Source organism: Felis catus, chromosome D2 (assembly GCF_018350175.1).
Source record: "Felis catus isolate Fca126 chromosome D2, F.catus_Fca126_mat1.0, whole genome shotgun sequence".
Lineage (NCBI taxonomy): Eukaryota > Metazoa > Chordata > Mammalia > Carnivora > Felidae > Felis > Felis catus.
In genome coordinates this window covers 49,880,534-49,904,575 of record NC_058378.1, presented here as the reverse complement: position 1 = coordinate 49,904,575, position 24,042 = coordinate 49,880,534, and the positions used below count along the sequence as shown (strand labels likewise).

The following is a 24,042-nucleotide window of genomic DNA, read 5'->3' as shown; positions in this document are numbered from 1 at the left end:
TGCTTTGATGGTGCTTCTCATCTGCACTGGGAGCTTCTCCAAGCCAGGAGAGAGTGGGGTACAGTACTCAGAGGGCAGCTCCCGGCAGCCCGTGAGCTCATGCCCAGCACTGTGCCGACTCAGCCTGTTCAGGCTTCTCCATCACTCACTCAACACATATGGATTGAGGGTCCACCTTGTGTCAGGCCTGGCTCTGGGCACCGGCCACAGCTGTGACAAAACAAACATGAACCCCGCCCAAAGGGCTGCAGGATTCACTGAGGATAGACATCATTGAGGTACCAGGTGTGGGGTGAGGGGGTGGGGTATCAGAGCCAAGTCCCTGGCTGGGGGAGGCCTGGTGGATTAGAGATGAGTGGCAGGTCAGTGGCAGGAGCTTGAGGGAGAGCGGAGTGAGGTCACAGAAGTTGCCATGGGGAAGGATGGGTAGCCACTGCAAGGTCCTGACTTATGCCCACCACTGTGGCTTCTGGGAAAAAGATAGACTGTCGGGCAGACGGGCACAGAAGAACAGGTATAGGCTGGTGCAGGGACTGAGTAAGAGATAATAGGGGCTTGGACAGGGTGGGCTGGGAGGTCAGATTCCAGGTTTATGTGAAAGGTGCAGGCCATGGGATCTGCTAGAAGGTGGGATGTGGGGGATGAGAGAAGGAGGCACCCAAGGAGAGAGCGGGACTTAAAACCTAAGAAACCAGAAGGATGGAGGTGGCATCAGCTGGGATCAGGGGAAGGAGGGATGCTTGCTGGGGAGGGAGATCAGGACAGGTGACTTTTGAATACCCACTGGACATCCAAGGGAAATGTCTATGATTGGACATGAACCTACCATGGTGGTCCTATCCCTGGCCCCCTCACAGGATCAAGGCAGTGATAGCAAGTGGCACATGCCCCCCCTCCCCCCGGAGTCTGTCCTAGAGGTCTTGGCAAACTGTGATGGGTCCTAGGCACCGTATACACACGCCATTCACACAGGGGTGCCTAGTGCACGTATTGTCCCCGAGGGCTGGCCCCTGCTTCAGGAGACGTTCCCTGGGAGCCAGCACACTGGCCTATATAGAGCAAGGGTCATGTCTGTGCCTTTGATGGTAATAGGGGGAGGGCAGCCTGGAGGCTCAGGAGAGCTGCTGCATGCCTTCCCTGGAATCAGTCCCCCGAGGGGTGAACTCCCTGCCTGTCACTGCTATTGAAGGATGACTTTTCTTCTCTCCACAAGCCGGCAAATTAATTCATGCCATCTATTTTCCCGACTCGGATCAAAGGTTGTCAAATTCCTTTACCCACTTAATGATCTGTAATATACCTTTCCATTTCCTGACCAGGCTATTAGATGAAATAGAATTCATAATAGCCTCCCAACAGCATCTGTGCACCTGTGTACATATGCAGGGTCAGACAGGAGACCCTAGGAGCCTCCTCATTGAGGATACCACTTTTATTAAGAGATTCTGCAAACCTTATGGTACTCTCGGTGCCAGATTCTGTGGGTCATGTGAAGCTGAAAATATGGCCTATGTGCCACTACTTCCCCTGACATGGCCATGGCAGACATTATTAATCAATTGTAAGCACTCTTCACCATTGAATTCAGACAAGGCTTCCCTATACAGCCATCAACAGATGATATCAGTCCCAGCCTGGACTAGGAAAGTGCTCAACCACCCAGACAAGAGAAGCTTTTACCACACTGCCTCAGTTCTTCCTTCCCTTCCCTTCCCTTCCCTTCCCTTCCCTTCCCTTCCCTTCCCTTCCCTTCCCTTCCCTTCCCTTCCCTTCCCTTCCTTCCTACCTACATTCCTTTCTTCCTTTTCCTTCCTTTCCTTTTTCTTTCCTTTCTTTTCTTTCTTTCCTTCTTCCTTCCTTCCTCCTTTCCTTTCCTTTCCTTTCCTTTCCTTTCCTTTCCTTTCCTTTCCTTTCCTTTCCTTTCCTTTCCTTTCCTTATTTCTTCCTTCCCTTCCCTTCTCTTCCCTTCCCTTCCCTTCTCTCTCTCTCTTTCTCTCTCTCTCCCCCTCCCTCTCTTCCTTCTTTCCTTCCTTCTTTCCTTCCTTCCTTCCTTCCTTCCTTCCTTCCTTCCTTCCTTCCTTAAAAAAAAAAAGTGCATTGTGGCTCCTAAGCATGGATAAAATTAGGTGACCAGGATCCTCCAGCTGAACCTCCAAGCTATTCAAGTACACCCAGCTTAGAAGCCTATTCCAGGGCCTGGAAAGAGTAGCCCCAAGCCTCCTTACCTCCAACTTCACAGGGCTGTTGTGTAGACCACCCAAGCACGCAGGCATGCCAACACCTTGCCAGACAATGCTGGGATTGGCAGTCAGCAGTGATCAGGCGATCCTTAGAAGACACACACTGAGCTATCAGCCTCACCCTGCTGGCTTTGTGACATTGAAGAGTGAACATCAAGTCCAACCATCAAAGCCCATGGCCACCTCACCTGGCCTTCTTTCCCTGCAAGGTGGGCTTGCTTTCTGGCCTGAATGTGACACCTGCTTGGGACACAGATTCCTGGTGTCTCCCTGGTTGTTTACCTTGAGAACAGTGTCTGTGCTGGCCTCTTGTCAACCTTGGCCTCTTTGAGCCTGTCCATTCCCTCCCTCCTCTCCTGGAAGGCCTCTTCCCTGCTCTGACTCACCAGGAAGGGCCTCCTCCTCCAGCTCTTCTGAGCTCAGCCCATACCAAGAGCAGAGGAGGCCAGGACAGGGTCCCTGAGAGTGGGATGAAGACAGATGCCTCTAGAAAAAGCCAAGAACTCACTGTCAGCTTAGCTCCAGGAGAAGTCTTCAAGAAGGAGAGAGGAAGATAGAAGGAGGATCAGCCTTGAGGGTCATCCTGAACTGGTTGCCTTGGAGGCCATACGACTTGCCATATGTCCCTTTGTCACCCAGCCTCTCCCAGACCCTCACGATTTTCATCAATCACAGCGTGGTCTTCCTGGACCTTCAACCATGCTCTGGAGCAGTGAGGCCCACTTCCCTCACCCCTGCCTCGACCTGAGCCTTTTAAGCAAATCAGCAATGTAATTATTGATCTGTAAGAGAAAAGGAATTAATACGGCCGCCCACATCCTTTGTACATAAGAGTATTTAACAATGAACTCTGCTTAAACTTCATAAAAGCCTCTTCAGCAAATCAGCACACAAGTATTGATCTGGAAGCCCGCCTGTGAATCCCAGCTGTCTGCCTCTCCCACTGAAGGACCATTAGTTTGTCTTGCCGGACTCTCCTTTTTACGTTTATGACCTGGCACTTTCTCCTGGGACGGTTTCCTCTGTTTCTCAGCAAGGGCTTGGCTCCCCGATTTTGCTGACCCTCCCTTTTCCTGGAGTCCAAGGTATCGACTCCAGAGCACGCCAGGCGGGTACTCTCAGGCTCACATTCTGCAGGCTCATGTTGGGCCCAGAACCCCAAGGACCAGCCTGCCTGGGGGACCCCTTTGTAACACAACTGGAGTTCTTAATGTTCACCCACGTGTTCACCTCCCAACGAGGCCAGGCATTCCCATCTCCACTTTGCAGAGGAGAAAACCAAGACCCAAGGTGTACTGACCCTCCTAGAGTCACACAGACAGTAAGGGCCAGGCACCAAATTCAAACCAATGGCCTGAGCAACTTTCTTCCTGGAAGTGTAAGCCAGGGACTGGCATTGCCCACAGTAGAGCAAATTGGGACAACTGTCCAGGATACCATGGGCTCTAAGGCCAGATGCATCCCTGAAGGGGACTCTTTCAGGCACCAGGTGAGGCCAAGGAGTGCAGCAAGGCTCAGCCATAGCACCCACTAGACTTGCCTCCCACAGGATGACTTTGACCCTTGACACCTTCCTGTCCACTCTTGACCCAGGCTATCAGCCCACTCATGTGCCTGTGAAATGGGGGCCCTGTCCTGTATAACAGGAGTGGCAGGGGCTAGTGGTGGGAGGGTCATTCCTACCTTGCAAAGCAGTGCTCTTGGCTCATGCCGGCTGCATGGGGCCCTCGGCTGCCCAGTCCCTGGAGCAGGGCAGCCTGGGTCCCGTGGCCTCACATCTACCTTCCCAACTATGGCTTTGGAGCCTGGGTGTAGAATCAGGGTCTGTGGGTCTGGTCTGGCTCAGGCCTAATCTCAGGGGCCCCAGAACCCCTTCTCCTCTGGCTACAATAACTGCCTCTGTGAAATGGGCTTTGGTCTTGGTCTCTAGGAGCCCGCTAGCTCCAGCACCCTGCACAGCAGCAGAGCAGGGGTGGGAGAGCCCCCAAACCACAGACCCCAAGTCCCTTAGAAATGCTGGGCGCATATATATAGGTGCCCAACCCTGACATGCCAGGAACTGGCTGTGGCCGTGCCCACCTCAGCCCATCCTCTGTGAGCTACCAGCCTGCTCCTTGTCTCTCTCAGTTTGGCCTGGGCCTCAGTGCTTCTCTCCCGTCTGGTCCCTCACACTCTTCTCTCTGTCTTTCTTCAGTCTTTGCCTTGTCTTCTTCCTATTTCCCTGTTTCTGTTTTCTTCTCCGCCAGTCCCTGTTTTCCTTTCTCTCAGTCTCTGCTTCCTTTCTGACATTCGGTTTGTCTGTCTAACCCGTCCCCACAACAACGCATGTGCAGAATTCCCTGGACCTGGATTGGTGATGGTCATGGCCAAGTCTTGGGAAGGCCCTGGGCTCTGGGATGCCACGTACCTGGAACGGGGGTGGGCCAGCCTGTGTGGGCGCCTGTGTTTCAGGGGCTCAGAGAAGGCATCTCCCGAGAGCCCGTCGAGGCTGGGCCTCACTCCTCCTGGGGGGTTGTGGGGCTAGCTGGGGGCCCATAGCATGCTTCACTGTACCTGGCGGGGTTCTCACTGGACACAGCTTCCCTCATGTATGCTAGAATGGCACCTCTCCTGCCCCGCAGGCCTCACTGGTCCCATTGCCTTTCACGGTACTTTGTAGGCCTACATAGTCAGGGGGTTGGGGATGGCTCTGCTCAAGAAGATTCTGGGGAAACCAGAGGACCCAGTGGGTGCCGTGTTTCACAACATCCCTCCCCACCCCTTTCCACTCCTGGCTCTTACTGGCAGGGAGAGGCTCGGAGGGTTGACCAGGATCCTGCCTCTGGATGGGCCGTCCAGGAGCTGAGGGGCACTGCCTCCTCGCCGCCAGCCCAGACCTGGCTGGGTAAGGTGCTGTCCTCAAGCTCAGACAGCTTTGTAGAGTGCAGGTCCCCAAAGGCATATGCCTTGGTGAGAGAACATTTAAGGACCGTTGGTGCCCTGGGAAGGAGGGGCTCCACTGGACCATGGGCTGGGCACTCAGGCTTTAGTAACCTGCACCCATAAGGTCAAACCAGGCTGAGCCAAGAAGGGGCAGGCTGAATGCCAGGCTCTGTTCAGGGTCTGCAGCTATGGAGAGGGGGTGTTACGCCTTGGAGGGCCCTGCCAGCTCAGGGTCTGTGTCCTCAAGCTTCATCAGGATCTTCCTTAATTGCAGGCTGCATCAGGAGGGTGTTCAGGCCTCAGCACAAAGGGGTAGAGTGGGGTCAGGTCCTCAGAATTTTTAAGAAGTTGAGGTGGGGCAGCTGAAGGGTCCTGCTGGTGGGGGCAGTCCTGAGGTTAATGCTCCCAAATCGGTGACCCCCAGAGATGCGGCGCAGGAAGCATTTTAAGGAGCCTCAGTACAGCTTGTTCACTTTTGGCTCCTAAAGGTTGTAACTGTTGCAAGGGCAGGGACAGTTCCCAGAGGGATTCTAGAAAATGAAAGACCCCACTCTCCCGGAGCTGACCACACCCATACTGGGTCAGGACATACCGGGGCCTACCGAGCTCCCTCTGGGGCACCCCCCTCAAGAGGGCCCTGGAGCTATGCCATTCCTCTGCAGAGATCCCCACCCGGGTAGGAGCCTTCCCTCCCTGCCAACCACAGCCCAGCTCTCCTGCCCCCTTGCCTGCCCCCCCCCCCCACAAGGTATAGGAGACTTAGAGACCCAGTCAACACCAGCTGTGGGCTGTCAGAAGGGTAACCCGCCCTCCCCCCTCCCCCTCTGCTTCCTGCTGCCCTGAGATCAAAGGGTGTCTCCTGGGTGGCAGTTACTGTCATCAGCCTTAATGGAAGCTCTCCCTATTAGTAGAGGGGCTGGAAGGAGAGGCAGCCAGGCGGGAGGTGGGAACATCAGATCTGGGCTCCAGAGTTGGGGGGAGAGTACAGGAAGGTTCCTTTCCACCCCAGGTCTAGCACGGGATTTGGTAGGGCTTGTGCTGTGGTCCTGTACGTGGGCCTGCCCCTCCCTGGGCCCCTCCAGGATGCTTTAGAGCCCTCCTATGTGGAGGTGACATGGGGTGACAGAGTAGGGGGTTGACACCTGGGCCCCAAATATGTCCTGCTTCTCCTTTGCATAACCCTCAATTGGGTGGCCATGCCCCACAGTGTCCCTCATGAGTGTTCGAGAATGGGTATAACTGAGAGCCCAGGCCTGGGCCTACATCCTCTCTGACCTGTGGCCTGTGGCCCTTAACCACTCTCCCTTATGTGATGGGTACAACTCCAGGCCTGTGAAGCTAGAGAGACACTGTACCTGCCCAAGTCCCTCACAGCCCTGTAAGATACACAAGCACATGGGATGACGAGTCTCCCAGGGTGTGGAGCCCAGACCAGGTAGCAGAGAGATGGCTGGCTCATGACTCAGGGGTCCCCAGCCTGGCCTGACCCAGCTGGCTATGTGGCTTGAGCAGGCCACCCTCCCTGGGAGTCAGTCTCCTTGCCAGGACATGAGGGTCTTGGCATGACCCCATCCTCTGGACACTGTGGTGGCCCGGTGGGGCCCTGAGCCTTTGCCCTTGGTTCCCTCCCCCTGGGCCAGAAGGTTCATGTCTGTCAGCTCCTAGCACTTTGCTGCCCCAAGCCAGATCCCCTTCATAATTCAGTTTAATGCAATATGGCAACACTTTTATCGACACTGCTCCTATCAGGAGACTGGTGAGAGTGATGCCTACCTATACCTTCCTCACGTTGCTGGGCTGGCATTCCATTTTCACAGACCCCTGGGGCACGCCCAATGATAGGATGTTGACAGAAGCCTGGGTGGTTATCCCAGTGGGCCTCCTTTCATTTCCTGAGAATGGGGTTGGGGGAGGGCAGCCGCCAGTCTCTGGGTTCCCAGAGTCCAGAAAGCCCGAGCCCTACACTGGCCTGGCTAGCAGCTCCGGTGCAGGGGCAGGTGTGGGAGCTGTGCCCTGGCACCGAGGGCCAGGCTGGGCTGAGAGGCGGGGCGCCAGAAGGCCTGTGCATGGTGGTGAGGCTGCTACTCTTCAGAACTTTGCTGTGGGGTAGAGACCATGGGCTCCAGTCAGCCCCTTGTGCAGGACCCCACATCTCTGCCACACAGGGCAGGTACTGGAGCCTCAGACCTCCTTCCTGCATCCCCCTCACACCGTTGCCTCTTCTGGGCCACAAGGTGAACCCCAATGTGATTTGGGGGTCCAATATCACTTCCTCTGAAATACCAGCTCAGAAATACCGGCTGGAGAGCTTAACTCCCAAACTGAACACCCCTGGGAGGACCAAAGATTTTTAACAACCCCATGTCACCTCTGGGCAGGGTTAGGCCCAGAGGGGCTCCCCATGGGTGGGTAGATGCATGCACGTCCATGAGAAAAAGGAACCCCGTTCAATGGCCCCATGGCCTCCCGTGTTAGCCAGCCCAGACCTGGCTTGTAGGGAAACATCTGCTAGTGGAGGGTTGGGTGTCCCCATGGGGTCCATACTGCAGCACCGCAGACCTCTCTCTGGCCTACATGGGATGTGTACCTAGAGATGTCCATGTCCATCCAGCCTGGGAGTGGCTCCAGAGAGATGTACAGACAGCAGGCCTGAGGGGCTTGAGCTGGCCAGGGACCCCCAGAACTGCCCATGTCTTCCCACCAGGGAGTAAGCACCCTGCCTTGTCTCTCTTGAAACAGGTCTAGGAACAAGGCAGTCGTAACTGTGGGAAATGTTGATCGGAAGCATGATAGAGCCTGCATTGCTCTGCAGGCCACCTGGAGAGTTCTGGACAGAACAAACCCTACAGGCCAATGTACCTGTGACAGCTACCCTCCCACACCAGGTAAGATCAGCCCGGTGTGCCATCCACTCATGAGGACAGTCTGTCACACGTGCCATCTGAGCTCTCTCAAGGTGGAGGTGAGGTTCAATGGCTAAAAGAATGACTGATGGAGGCAGCCACGTGGAGGCTGGAGGGGTGGTAGAGAGGGGTGGGTGCAGTCCTGGGCAAGAGCAGGTCAGGGGAGGCAGGTCAGAAGAGGTCATGGCGGGCTGTGACCACCACTCCCGGAGAATGGAGCTCGGAGCCAGTCCCACATTCATCTGTCTCTGCACTGCCAGCTGGGAGTGGCTGTGCTCTGCTTCACCGATAGTGTGGCTCAGGTGGCCTCAGACAAGGCCACGCCCGTGAGCTGTGGCCCAGGATGGAGGGAAGATGTTCCTCCCCGCACAAAGCGTTCAGGGAAGCAGCTCGGCCTCAGCCCAGCTGGGCCCATCTGAGGTGCAATCGACCTGCCCAGCTGAGCTAATGGGACCCTCTGGGCATCGGGTTCAGGGGCGGGGTTGCCTGTAAGCAAGAATCGCGGGTGCTTCATCAGCAGGCTGCCTCATGCAATATGTAACAGCACATTAACCTGCACTCCAGGATGGAGCCAGCACGGCAGAATCTGCTGGTACTTGGAGGAAGAGGCACAAGAATGGGCCTGGATGGTTCCATAGCATGCGAGGCTGGGGACGGGAGGTCTGGACCCAGTGGCAGAACCTGCACGCCCTGTCCTTTCGGCACCCCCTTTGCTTCCGTCTGTGGAGCTTCCGCTCACACCAGCGTTACTCCCACCTTCCCCGTGGAGCGCGTTGGTAATCACTTGCAGATCCCCCTCCCACTGTGACTCCAGGAAGCCACACCAAGCTACCTGAGTGGACAACAAGGTCGAAGCTATTCTGACACTTCGAGCTCTGACGCCCCATAATTCTAGGGGGTCCCTGATAGTCACTGCACCTACCTCTGCTACCTGCACATTCACGATGTCTGCACTAACACCTTCTCAGCTCCTGGGGAAACCAGAACCAGGAAAGTCTATATTTAAGACACAGAGCAGGCAATATGATCCTATTTTATATGCCAGGAGACTGAGGCCCAGAGAGACCCTGACATTGTGCCAATCTGCCCAGATACCCATGGTGGGAATCCAGACTTGGAGGCGGCTTCCTGACCTGCTTTCAGATTTCCCATATAGGTTCCCAGCCTCCCTTTCCTCAGGCCTGTAGGTGGTACCTCCACTGCTCATGCCCTTAGTGATGCAGATGTCTCTGCCAACAGCTGTTGCTCTTCAGGCCTGGGCACCCCCTGCCTTCTGCCTCATGGGCCATCTTATGCCAGAGTCTGAGACATGGAAAGACACATCACTCTGGAGGCCACCAGACTAGGAGTCAGGGGAAAGAATAAGTGTTCCGGCTCTGCTGTTTGCCAACTAGGGGAAGTTAGGGAGCCATTTTGCCCCTTGGAGCCTCAGTTACATTGTCTGTAAATGGCTCTGATAGTGTGGTGTTGCACCTGCTGTGTGAATTCACTGAAGTGTATATTTTAGATGTCCAGGGTCCTGGCAATGGGTAGAGTCAACACCTAGAGAACTCACATCCCCTCCTCTTCAAAGCTACTTTGTGAACCAGGAGGAGGACTCAAGTATTCAAAGGAAGACTCTTCGCCATCAGCTCAGGAGGCGGCAGGAGGTAGATCCAAGTTCAGATCCCAATTCTGCCCCCAGGTGCTGCATTGCAGTTATCAGTTGGGTTTCCTGCTGTAGACCTGTGCTTCCTGATCTGTATAAAGGGCACAGCAGGCTCCATTTCAGCAATGCTATGTCTTGGAGATCCTGGAAATCCTCTACACACACATACACACACACACACAGACACACACACAAACAGACATGCCTTAGAAATACTGGGAAAAATATAACAAGCAACATTTAAATACATGGCTGAGCTTTTGAGAAAGTGAGGGACATTTCCAGGGACATATATGAAGAGAGAGAGCCCCATTCCCTTACCTGATAGTGCACTGATCAAGAGGGAGGCAGGGGGGTGGCTTGGGGAAGGACTGAGGCTTGAATATACTCACAAAAAGACTGCACTGTGTGATGTTAGCATCCAGCTACATGAACCTTTCTTGAAGGGCTGTCATGAAATAAAACAACAACCATCCAGTTAAAACATCACAAAACTATAAAACTATATCACTCAATAGCTGCATACTTTATTATCATCAAAGAAACAAATGTTCCTCAGTTTGGCAAATTTTGTAAATTGGTCATCTGACAAGTTCTGTCTTCATCAAATTGATTTTTTGAGAAATTGACTTTTGGCAAATTGGTTTTCAGTAAATTGGCACTTTGGTGAACATGTCAGCCTGCTTCTAGTTTTAAAGGTCCTCAGAAGAGAGGGGTCAAGGGCTTGGGCCCATGAGAGGCAGAGAGTAGGAATTGAGACCTAGAGAGTAGGCAAATTCCAGGAAGTGATGACTCCAATGCTAAATTCCACCAAATATTTAGAGAGGAATTAACATTAGTTCTTCTCAGACTCTTCAAAAACACAGAAGAGGAGATATGCATGCTAACTCTTTCTGTGAGGCTAACATTACCCTAATACCAAAGCCAGATAAAGACATCATGAGAAAAGAAATTACAGGCCAATATTCTCTATGAATATAGATATAAAACTCCTCAATAAGGGGCACCTGGGTGGCTCAGTCAGTTAAGCATCTGACTTCGGCTCAGGTTCCTCACTCATGCTCTGTCTCTCTGTTTCTCAAAAATAAATAAACATTAAAAAAAATCCTCAATAAAACATCAGTCAACCAATTTGAGCAGCATATTAAAAGGATTATATACCATGACAAGTGAGATTTATGCCAGGAATGCAAAGATAGCTCAATATAATAAATCAATCAACATAATAAAGCCTATTAGTAGAATGAAGGGGGAAATACCCAACATGGTCATCTCAATTAACACAGAAAAGGCATTTGACAAAATTCATTACTCTTTATCAATAGAAACACTCAGAAAACTAGGAATAGAAAGGAGCTTCTTCAACATGATAAAGGGCATTTATGAAAAACCCACAGGTAATATAGCCAATGGTGAAAGACTGGAAGCTTTCCTCCTAAAATTAGGAATCAGACAAGGATGCCCACTTTTACCACTGCCATTCAGCACTGTACTGGAGGTTCTAGCCAGAGTTATTAGGCAAGAAAAAGAAACAAGGTCATCCAAATTGGAAGGGAAGAAGTAAAACTATCTCTATTTACAGATGGCATGATCTTATGTGTAGAAAATCCAAAGGGATCCAAAGAAAAGTACTAAAACTGACACATGAGTTCAGCAAGGTTGCAGGATACAAGATCAACAGACAGAAATCAGTTATATTTGTATATTCTTGCAATGAACAATTGGAAAATGAGATTAAGAAAACATTCAATTTATAATAGCATCAAAAAGGATAAATTATTTAAGAATAAATTTAACAAAGGATATACAAGACTTGTTCCCTGAAAACTCTAAAACATTGTTGAAAAAATTAAAGACCTAAATAAGTGAAAAAATACCTCATGTTCTTGGGCAGGAAGACTTAATATTGTTAAGATGTCAATACTACCCAAACACTACCCAGATGCAACACAACCCTATTAAAATTCCAAAAGGCTTTTTTGCAGAAATGGAAGAGCAGATACCCAAACTCAGATGGAATTTCAAGAGGCCCTGAATAGCCAAAGCAATGTTGAAAAAGAAAAAAATGTCGAAGACTCACACTTACAGCAAAACTCATTGCAAAGCTATAACAATCAAAACAGTATGGAGCTAGTATCAGGATAGACATACAAACAAATGGAATAAAATTAAGAGTACAGTCTATGGTCAACTGATTTTTAGCAGAGGTGCTAAGCCCATTCAATGGGGAAAGAATAGTCTCTTCGACAAATGTGCTGGGACAACTGGATATATATGTGCAAAAGAATGAAACTGGACCCTTACCTCACACTATATGCAAAAAATTAACTCAAAATGAATCAACAACCTAAATATAAGAGCTTAAACCATGAGACTAGAGGAAAGTATATAGGTAAATCTTCATTACCTTAGGTATGGCAATGGATTCTTAGTTATGGCATCAAAAACCTGAGCACCACCACCAATAACAAAAACAGATAACTCTGACTTTATCAAATTTAAATGTTTTGTGCATCAAAGGACATTAGCAGGAAAGTGAAAAGACAGCCTACAGAATGGGAGAAAATATTTGCAAATCATATATCTGATAAGAGTTTAATGTCCAGAATATACAAAGAACGTCTAAAACTCAACAACAAAAAGACAAAACAACCAATGTAAAAATGAGCAAAGGACTTGAACAGATAGTTCTCTGAAGAAGATATACAGATGCCAATAAGCACATGAAAAGATGCCCAGCACCAGTAATCATTAGGGAAGTGAAAGAAAAACTTCAGTTAGTTACCACCTCACACCTACTAGGATAGCTATAATTAAAAGCAAATAAACAAAAAATGGAAAGTAACTGTTGGCAAGGGTATGGAGAAATTGGAATCTGCTTACATTGCCTGTGGGAATGTAAAATGGTACAACGTCTGGGGAAGAATTACCATATGACCCAGCAATTCCATTCCTAGATATATACTCAAAAGAATAGAAAACGGACTCAAATACGTATATGTCAATGTTCATAGCAGCATTATTTGCAAGAATCAAAAGTGGAAACAACCCACATGTTTATGAACAGATGAATGGATAAATAAAATGTGGTGAGTACACACAATGGAATAGTATTCACCCTTACAAAGGAATGAAGTTCTGGTACATGCTATTACATGGATTAACCTTGAAAATATTATGCGAAGTGAAATAAGCCAGACATACAAGGGCCAATATGGTATGATTCCATTATATGAGATATCTAAAATAGGCAAATTTATGGAGAGAAAGAAGATTAGAGTTTATTGAAAGTTGGAGGTGGGGCATGGAGAGTTATTGCTTAGTTGCCATAGAGTTTCTGTTTGGGATGATGAAAAAGTTTTGGAAATAAATAGTGGTGAGGTTTGCACAACATTGTGAGTGTATTTAATGCCATGAAACTGTACACTTAAAAGTGGCTAAAATTTTTAAGCCATTAAACTTAAATATATTCGATATATTCTATTACAATAAAATATCCTATTACAATAAAAAATGTTAAGGGAACAATGGTGAGCAAACAAGTTGGTAAATCTGTGGGGAGATCCAATAAAGCATTGACAGTTCAAAGAAAAACAATAATGATTAATTTGTGGCCGTGCAAACACGACAAGGCTGATATATTAAGAACAAAATCCAGCGCATATTTAAGGAGTGGGGCAGAGAGGTTGACTGTGTCCAGAACAACTCTGCATGTTCTAGTACACGGGTTAAAACTTTCAGGGCAATTTATTAAGGTAAAAGAAAATATGACTTCTGCATTCGTTTCCTGTGGCGGCTATTACAAGTTACCACAGATGTGGTGAATTACAACAACGGAAATGTTATTGGTCCAGAGGCCAGAAGACAGAAACCAAGGTGTCAAGAAGGCAGGGCCATGCTCCCTCCGAAGGCTTTAGGGGAGAATCCTTCCCTGCTTCCCTCAGCTTCTGGTAGCTGCGAGAGCTTGTGCCTCGGCACTGCAATGTCTGCCTCTGTCTTCACAAAGTTTTTTCTTCGGCAAGTCTTTGTCAAAATCCCCTCTGCCTCTCTGACATAAGGGTACATGTGATTGCATTTAAGACCCACCAGGATAACCCAGGATAAGCTCCTCCTCTCGAGACTGTTAATTTAATCCCATCTTTGGGGGAACCAGTTGTCAGCCTACCACAACTTCCAAATATCAGGAAGAGGAAAAGGAAATACAGAAAACTCAGTCTCTCAAGGAGATGTTAGGAGAGCAGAGGGAAAATAGAGGTCTAGAAAAATTCAGGACAAAAATTAAGTGATGGAAATAAATTCTCATAGATCAATGAAAACAACAACCACAAGTGTACTGAACAGCGACTGTCAGATTGGACCCAGAAGCAAAATTCAGCCACATGTTGCTTACGAACTTCACACTGGAGCACAGGAGGCGAGAAGACGGGGGAACCCTGCCACATAAATACCAATTGTGGCCGTGTTCATCTGCAGACAGCATGGACTTGAAGACACCAAGTGTCAGTGGAGACAAAGAGGGCCATTTCTAGAGAGTGAACCAAAGGGAGAAAGTGTAGCCTGCTCGAATGCATTGAACCCTCACTCCTGTGAGGCCAAATACGTCACAGCATGTGACCCAGGTTTATGAAGAAAAAGGCATTTTCCTGAAGGTTGTGGGGTTGTGTTCAAGATCATCCCAATCCAGCTTGGCTCCTGGAGAACAGCTGGTCCCTGTCTTGGGTGGAGCCGCCTCAACAGCCTAGGGGCAACCCAGTGATTAAGCGTGCCTTAACTCTCCAAGCCAGGAATTGCCCAGATCACCTTCGGGGAGACTGTGGGTGGAGGGGGAAACGAACCCAAGTAATTGAATGTATGGTTTGAATGAAGGCTGTCATTGCTGAGGATGACACTAGGTAAGAAACAGAGTTGATTTACAGCCAGTGGTGACAGAGCTACCGTGAGGCTTACACATGGCAGAAATGGAGAAAGAAGGGCTGACTCCTGGGGTCCCCTGTGGGGCAGTGACCAGAGCAGAGCCTGGCTGGTCTTGGTGTCGGGGGCCCAGTGGGATTCCGCCCCTTTCCCTCAAGGGCCTCATCTGAGGGACGGGGGTGGGTGTGCTGAACCCTGAAGCCTGGAGAGCGTGAATTCTGTGTGAGGTGGGGCCTCACTGTGAGCGGCCCAAGGCCAGGACTTTCCCTGCCAGGGATGCTCCTTCCTGATCCCAGAAGCCTCTATCTCTTCATCCTTGGCCTGCAGAGACCCTGTCTCCAGAATGAGCAGAAATCGGGATCTACCCTTGAGGACCTCATAGGCTATCCTGTGGGCTGGAAGGCTTATCAAGGGCTTTTAAGACTATAACCTCTCTCCAAGCTTACTAGCACCTTCCCTGCACCACCCCCTTCCTTCACACACACACACACACACACACACACACACACACACACACAAACATCATGACTTTGGACTGAGTTCCACAAATCTCAGCATGTATTTCAATATTATAAGAGCCTGTATTGATTTTTGGAAGAAGCCACTTTTAAACTGCATGTGAAGACCATTCTGTCTGGAATCTTATGCCAAGTCTAGGGGTCTCCATGTGAGGGCCATCTCACCAGGGCATGGGGAGTTTTGCCCCTTTCAAGGTCATCCAGCATCCTTCTGCCTTTCCTGGACATGCCTTCCCCAAGGCCAGCCCCTTGTGGGTTCCTGGAGAGATGTGGTCCTCTCTTGGGAGGAGAAGGTCTTCCTCATCACCCTTAAAGCCCCCCACTCTGCCTCAACACCATACTGCATGCACATCCAAGATTGCTCCAGGGACCCTGGGCTAGCAGGCCACTCAGCTTCAGAAAGAGCTACCAGTCAGCAGGAGCAGGGGAAGCGGCACAACCCCCCAGCAGGAGACAGGTGGCAGGGTGGTCTGGGACTGGGAGCCAGATAGCCTGGGTTCAGATCCCAGCAATGCTTCTGACTGGCAGCAGGCCCTCTCTGAGCCCCAGTGCCCTAGTCTGTACACTACATGGGTCACTGGCTATGGGCAGTACACCCATGTACAGAAGAAGATGAAGGAGGCTCAGAGTGTGAAGGGCATGCCCAGGGGACACACTGCTAAGTGGTGTCATCCGCATCCAGGCCACACAGCCAAAGCTTGTCCCAGACCAGGTGTGTGAATGGAAGCTGGGACACACTTGGGACTCCTGGGCCTGGAGTCTCAGAGCCTGTGATAGTTAATTTTATGTGTCACCTTGACTAGGTGCCCGGATAATTGGTCAAACAGTATTCTGAGTGGTTCTATAGGGGAGTTTTTGGATGACATTAACATTTGAATCTGTAGACTGAGGAAAGCAGATTTTCTTCCCTAATGTGGGTGAGCCTCATCCAATCAGTTGAAGGCCTGCATACAACAAAAGCCTGACACTACGAGGAGCAGAGGGGAACTCCTCCTGCCCGACTGTAGGACCCGGGACATTGGTCTTTTCTGTCCTTCAGACTCAAACTGAAATACTGAGTTGGCCTTCAGACTAGAACTTACACCATCAGCTTTCCTGAATCTCCAGCTTACCAACTGTGGACCTTGGGACTTCTCAGCCTCCATAATCATGTGAGCCAATCTCTTAGTCAGAGAGAGAGAGAGGCAGAGAGAGATGAGGCAGAGAGAGAGAGAGAGAGAGAGAGAGAGAGAGAGAGAGAGAGAGAGAATATCCTATTGATTCTGTTTCTCTGGAGAACCCTGACTAATATAAAACCCATAGATGAAGTGTGGCCCTGGGGTCACTGTGCCCAGAAAGGATCCACTCCTCCTATGCTTCCAGGCAGGGCTCCTCCTGGAGAGCAGGACCACACTGATGCCTCAGCCAGAGCTTCTACAGTCTGTAAGGTCAGCAGCCATGGGCTTAGGAAACCCACCCGGAGGTCTGTGCTGCTATGAGGAGAGGCAACATGGGCTGTGAAATTCAGTGGGTTGAGGTGTATGCCTGACTCAGAAACTCAACCAGCTATGGCCTGGGGCACGCTACCTACCCCCTGTAAGCCCCAGTTCCCTCCCTGTGAAATAATGATTTAAAAGCACTTGCCTTGGGGTGGCGCCTGGGTGGCTCAGTCAGTTGAGCACTTGGCCCTTGATTTCAGCTCAGGTCATGATCTCACAGTTCATGAGTTCGAGTCCTATGACGGGCTCTGGACTGACAGTGCAGAACCTGCTTGGGATTCTGTCTCTCTGCCCCTCCCCCTTCCCTCTCTCTGTCTCTTTCAAAATAGATACATAAACTTAGAATAAAAAAAGATTCTCTCCCTCTCTGCCCCTCTTTCCTGCTTGTACACTCTGTCTCTAAAATAAAATAAAATAAAATAAAATAAAATAAAATAAAATAATAAAGTAAAAATAAAAGCAGTAAAATCCTTGCAGGATTTTAAATGCCCAGCCCAGTGCTTGGCACGTAGTTGACACTGGATAAATATTAATTGGTGGCAGAAAAACTAGAGAGCAGACAACTGACCACCACAAAAAGGTTGTGCCCCGTAGCTGAAGAGCCCAGCTCCCAGAGCTGCATGCTCAGAGGCCCCTGGCCTAGAAGACCTGCCAATGTCCACTAAATGTCTCTCATAGACACTCCAGAGGGCTCGCCCAGCAACAGTGCTCAGTGCTCAACCCTCCTTAGACTGACCTCCAGGCCGCCTGGCCCAGTGTGGACATTCTCCATGGCCAGCCCAGTTTATAGCTCCAGGCTGAAGTGGAGACGTGGTGTTGAGGGTGGCAGCAGGGCCGAGGGTCCAGAGCCAGCCTGTCCCTCCTGGGCCACTGAGCTGTCATCTTGCTGATGCTCTGTATTCAGAGCATCACGTCCCTTTGGGTCGGACAGCTGTGGTCTACAGGGTGCAGACAAGCAAGAGGGCCTCTGGCTAGGCTGCCGAGCCATGGCCCTTTGTGCCCCCCCTCCATGTCTTGTGCACAGCCAGACCATTACCTCCTTTCAGAAAGAGCCTTTCGAAGAGGGAGGGCTTTAGAAGGAGGAGTTTCCCAGCAGAGATTTCACATCAGCCCCTTGTGTAGGATTTGGATCATTGATTTTATTGATAAACAGAGAACACCGCTTGACAAAAAACAAGGGAGGGCTATTATAAATACATGAAGATGGAACGGAGCCTGTTTTCTGAAGGCAGCAGGGCTGTCAGACTTGTGCTGAGATGCCCCTTGCTTCCTTCTGCCTGGGCCTGGGCTCCATGCGAGGAGAGGCGGTGACACAGCGCCACAGTGGATCTAATGACTTCCTCTGGTGGCCTCACCTTCCTCCCTATGAGGGTCTCCAGGTCTGCTGCTGGGGTTCTGCCCTTGGGAAGCTTCTTCTCTGTGTAGGCAGCACCTGACATGGGCTAAGGCATATTTTTAGTGCTAGAATGCAGGGAGGGGGAATGCCCTTAGGGAGTGTGTTCTGCAGGGTCCTGGTAGGAGAGGACATGCGGCAGAGGGGGCCTTTGGCCATGGGCCAGACTGGTCCCAGAAGGGCCAGGTGGGGGTGGACACGCAGGGAAGGGACTGCCCAGCAAGAGCCGGGCCTTGCCAGAGACGCATGGCCATGCACCCCAAAGACAGGAAAGCACTGGGGCAGGATACCCATTCTCCACTTTGGGATCGTGCCCACCTCCCAGGGCCCCATGAGGGCTAGAAGACATAATGGTGCTATCCAGCCCAGGATGTGAGAGGACCCCCTGGCTTTCTATATTTTCCATACTATGAGATGGTGTCACTGCTGGGAGGAGAAAACTTTTCAGACTGACACTCAGCCTGGCCCCAGTAGGGAGGTGACATTCCACCTCAGGCTCTGTGTGAGGATGGGTGGGGGTGAGGGGTGGGGGTAAGGGGTGGGGTGGCAAGTTTCAGGCCTGGTTGTCATCCTGAGTAAAATTAACAAAATAAGCAATGAAATAGGGAACGTTATTACTAACCTTACAGAAATACAAGGGTTCAAAAGGAATAATATGAATAATTATATGTCAACAAATCATATGCCTAGATGACATAAACACATTCCTGTAGAGACAAAGACTACTGAAATGGAGTCAAGAATAAATAGAATGTCTGAGTAGACTTCTAACAAATAAGTTGATTATTATCCCAATTATTACCCACAAAGAAAAGCCAAGGCCCAGAGAACTTCACTGGTGAATTATACCAAAATTTTTTTTCCACATGAAAAGATGCTCAATGTCATTCATCATCATGGAAATACAAATCAAAACCACACTGAAATACCACCTCACACCAGTCAGAATGGCTAAAATGAACAACTCAGGAAACTAAAGATGCTGGTGAGGATATGGAGAAACGGGAACCCTCTTGCACTGTCGGTGGGAATGCAAACTTGTGCAGCCGCTCTGGTATACGAAATATTTTAAAATGAATTACCACCAATCGTTCACATACTCTTACAAAAAATAGAATAGGAGGGAAAACTTCCCATCTCCTTCCATGAGACCATTCCATGATTGCAAGACTTGATGAAGATACCACAATAAAAGAACACTATAATAGACCAATATCCCTTATAAATATAGACACAAATATACTAACAAATCAAATCCAGCAACATATAAAGAAAAGGATTATATACATGAGCAAGTGAGATTTATCCAGGAATGTAAGGTTGGTGTAACACTGAAAAGTGAAGCAATCTAAAACACCATATTAAATAGAATAAAGGGGGAAAATCCACATGATTATCTCAATAGATATAGAACAAGCATTTGATAAAATACAACACATTTTCATGTGACAAACAACCAGTAGACTAGCAATAGGAGAGAACTTCTTCAAGTTTCTGAAGGGCATTCATGAAAAGCCCACGTCATACTTAATGGTAAAAGACTTGTGTTTTCCCACTAAGGAACAAAACAAGGATGTTTGCTTTCACTACTTCTATTTGATATTGTACTGGAGGTTTGAGCCAAGACAATTAGATGAGAAAAAAAAATCCATATAGATTGGAAAGGCAGAAGTACAATGATTTCTATTTATAGGTAATATAATCTATAAAAAAACCTTAAGGAATCCATAAGAAAGCTATTATAACTGATACATGAGTTCAGCAAGTTTTCAGGATAGAAAATCAGTAGACAAAAATCCTTTGTATTTCTATATACTTGCAACGAACAATTTGAAAATGAAGTTAAGAAAAATTCCATTTACAATAGCATTGGAAAGAATAAAATAGGAAAAATTTTAATAAAATATGTGTAAAACTTGTTCACTGAAAACTACAAAACATTGCTTCAAGGCATTAAAAAGGATCTAAATAAATGGAAAGGCATCCCATGTTCATGGATTGGTAGACTCAATATTGCTAAGATGGCAATATTCCTCAAATTAATCTACAGATTTGATGCAATTCCTAACAAAATCCCAAATTTTGTTTTTGTTTTGCTTTTGCTTTTTTGCAGAATTAATCTTAAAATTTATACAGCAATTCAAGGAACCCAGAATAGAAAAAAAACAAAAACACAAAACTTTAGAAAAAAAAGAATAAAATTGGAAGACTCACAACTTCCTGATTCCAAAACTTACTATAAAACCCCAATAATCAAGAGAGTGTGGTACTGGCTAATGACAGACATATAAACCAATGGAATGAAATTGAGAGGCCAGAAGTAAGCACATATGTTTATAGTCAATTGATTTTCTACAAGGGTGCCAGGACCATTCAATGAAGAAAGAGTAATCTTTTCAACAAATATTAAAAACATGTATAACTGTGTATCTACATACAAAAGAATGAACCTAGATCTCTACCTCACACCACGTACAAATTTAACTCAAATGGATTATAGACCTAAATGTAAGGGCTAAAACTATAAACCTCGGGAAAAAGCCCACAGGAGTAAATGTTCATTACCTTGAATTAGGCAATGTTTTTTTAGATATGACATCTAAAGCCAAGTGACAAAAAAAAAAATAGATGAATAGAATTTCCTCAAAATTATAATCTTTGGGGCTTCAAAAGACACTATCAAGAAAGTGAAAAGAGAAGGATGGAATAAATGTTGTAAATCATATATCAGATAAGGGACAGGAATCTGGACTATATAAAGAAATCTGACAGTAATAAAAAGACAAACCTAATTATTAAATAGGCAAAGGATCTGAATAGACATTTCTCCAAAGAATCCATACAAATGAATAATAAACACATGAAAGGATGCTTGACATCATTAATCATCAGGGAAATAAGTCAAAACCATGCTAAGATACATCTTCATACCTGCCATGATGGCTAGAATCAAAAAGTCAAATAACAACAAATGTTAACAAAAATGTGGAAAGATCACAACCCTCATACAATGGTTCAGCTGCTTTGGGAAGCATTCTGGCAGTACCTCAAAAAGTTAATACACCTACTGTAGGACCCAGCAATTCCACTCCTTAGTATCTACCCAAAAGAACTGAAATACATTCCACACAAAAAGGTACAGAGATGTTCACTGGCTGTATATTATTCATAGTAACCCCAAAGTGGAAACTACCCCAGTGTCCTTCAACTGATAAATGGATAAACAAATCTGGTGTATCCATACAATGGAATATTATTTGGCCATAAAAAAGAATGAAGTACTCGAGTGCCTGGGTGGTTCAGTCGGTGAAGCATCCAACTTCAGCTTAGATCATGATCTCATGGCTTGTGAGTTCAGGCCCCGCATCAAGCTCTGTGCTGACAGCTTGGAGCCTGGAGCTTGCTTCAGATTCTGTGTCTCCCTCTCTCTCTGCCCCTCCTCTCTCTCTCTCTCTCTCTCTCTCTCTCTCTCTCTCTCAAAACTAAATAAACATTAAAAAAAAATTTTAAAAGAATAAAGTACTGACACATGCTACAATATATATGGCTCTCGAAAACATGCTAAGTAAAAAAAAAAAAAAAAAAAAAAAAAAAAAAAAGCCAATCACAAAAGACCACATACTGTATGTTTCCTTTAACATGAATGTCCAGATAGACAATCTTTAGAGACAGAAAGTAGATTAGTGCTTGGCAGGGGCTGGGGACTGGGGAAGGAATGGGGTGTGCTGATACTTTGGTTTGGTACTTAATTTGGGGGTGATCAAAATGTTCTGAAATTAGATAGTGTTGGTGGTTGTACAACTCTGTAAATATACTAAAAACCACTTAAGTCCATACACCCTTCAGAGGGTGAATTCTATGGTATGTGAATTATAGCTCAATAAAGACATTATTTTAAATTGCCATGTGTTTCAACAACTTTTAAAAATTTCTCTGTGCTTTAAAAAAAATTTTTGTTCTTGGAATCGGTCTAGAGCCCAGTGGAAGTTGCTAGCCTCTGACTCATTGTTTCTCTCTTTCCCCTTGCTTGTTTAGGCCAGGTCACTGGTGACTTTCCCAAAAAACCTCTTCAAAAAATCTGGGAGTCTGGAGATCCCCAAGCTGGGCCTCTCGTTCTGCAGCCTTGGCAAGCCTCGCCATGTCCTTGAGTAATGCCTGTCCCTGAGAACCATCACCCCCAAGGTCCACTGGGCCAACCTGAACAGCAGGGGGCAAAGGAGTTAAGGGTCTGGCCCTGCCCTGGCTCTGCCTCTTAACCCCAAGTGCCTACTTGTCCTGTGAGCTATGCGCCCATACTGCCTACCTCCCAGCTCCAACACATGCAGTCCCTGGGCTTGTCACACCACAGACGTCCTGGACTCCCAGGACTCATTTTTTAAGGCATCTGAGTATCCACACTTCTCAGGAATCATTCTCAAAAATCCCCATTTCTCCCTAATGAATGCTCCTGGCATCTACTGGTGGTCCTGAAATGGGCCAAGTCACTGAAAGAACCATTTGTCAACTCTGTCCTGACAACATCACTGGGGCTGCAGGTAAGTGGATGCCAGACTCCGGGGTCTGGGGTCTGGCCCAGCTCTGCTGAGGACTCCAGAGGGGACCTTCTCTGTGTATATCAGAAGGTATCTGAGTTTCAGTTCCCACAAAGGGAGATGCCGAGACAAGGATTTGCTTCAAGGCATCTTATCTGGCAGGTGTTTGGGGGAGGCACAGTGAGTGAGGCAACAGAGGAGGACGGCTTGGGATCCCAGAGAGCACTCGGGAACCGCAGAAAGTCTGGCTCCAGAGCCCGAAGACATGACATGGCTGTGCCCCTGTCTCTTGGCCAGTTAAACTCACGTGAAGATCTGAGATATAACGGTGAAAAGCTCTGACGCAGAGTCAGTGCTCTGGAAACAGCAGTTGCTATGATAATAGTTATGAGAACCCCTGTGAGGATTAAATAACACACTGAGATAGCCCAGTCCTGCATCGTCTCACAGGACGGCTGATTTCTCTTCATTCGCACGTCCCTAACCAATCTGCCCAGCCCCACCTTGCTGATCTCCCAGAGGAGGTCGTGTGTGTGTGTGTGTGTGTGTGTGTGTGTGTGATTGGTGCCTCCCCCCACACTCCAGCCTGCCCGGGACCGCTGCAGAGGACCTGAAGCAAGTGCACAAGGGAGGCAGCCGTGTTCCACTTGGCCCCAGAGCTAATGGAACCGCTTCCATCACCACCGGCCTAGGCTTTAATCATCCACGCTTTCAAGTGGAAGGCAGAGCTCCCCAGACACCAGATAGGCCATCATCTTCCAACTGGGGGTGCAGAACAGGGCTGATGAGGAGAGACGCTGGACCTTCTCTGCAGGCAGACCCCACGAGGGGCCAAGATCACCTCTAGGCTGGGGGTGGGGCATGATGGTGAACAACAAACAGAGGCAATGAAATCAATCACTCCCCCTAACCTCAGTTCCCACAGATCCAGGTGGGGAGGGAGTGTCCCCCACCTCCAGATGGCTCTGGGGCATAAGGCTGGCAAGGCAGAAAGCCAGCCCTGAACTGGGACTGCCTACTCCATGGTTCTCCAAATACGTCTTGGCCTCAGAGCCTCGTTCAAGTGAAACGTTACATGGAGACCCAATGCATAAAACTCTCTGCTTGACATCAGCCTAGGGGCTGCTCCCTTTCTGCCCTGCGCCCCCACTCCCAGGCTGCCCCTAAGAGAACACTGAATAGCACACTTGAGTGGCCCCCTGTCACCCTGCCCTACCTCCCTACAGTGACCATGATCTGGTGGACGGCCACCGTCTCCCCAGACCACACCGGCCCTTCTCACGGCCTCCTCTCCCACCATTCCCTTCTCCCCCACATCCTCCCACCTGCCCTTTCCACCTGCCGTGGCCCTCCCAACCCCATGCAGAATGAGGCAAGGGAAACATGCAGTTAAAGGTTGTGAAGCTTCTTCCTTTCTCTGTCTTCCTTTTTTTCTCTGTGTTTTCATTTGATGTTTAATGTCCTTCTAGGTAAAGAAAAACTAAAATGTTTAATTGT

The 24,042-nt window shown here is 48.5% G+C and overlaps 1 long non-coding RNA gene across 3 annotated transcripts; it reads left to right on the top strand.

The window, feature by feature from the left end:
- Window positions 1-333: 333 nt before the first annotated feature.
- Window positions 334-22,992, top strand: LOC109492908. 3 transcript variants are annotated; one of them, XR_002146885.3, is made up of 4 exons: window positions 334-514; window positions 7,902-8,047; window positions 16,182-16,293; window positions 22,049-22,992. It is a non-coding gene; the product is annotated as an uncharacterized LOC109492908 (long non-coding RNA). The 3 variants fall into 3 exon arrangements; XR_006587135.1 differs by lacking the exon at window positions 334-514 and adding an exon at window positions 2,077-5,124; XR_002146886.3 differs by lacking the exon at window positions 16,182-16,293 and having other exon boundaries at window positions 336-514.
- Window positions 22,993-24,042: the final 1,050 nt, after the last annotated feature.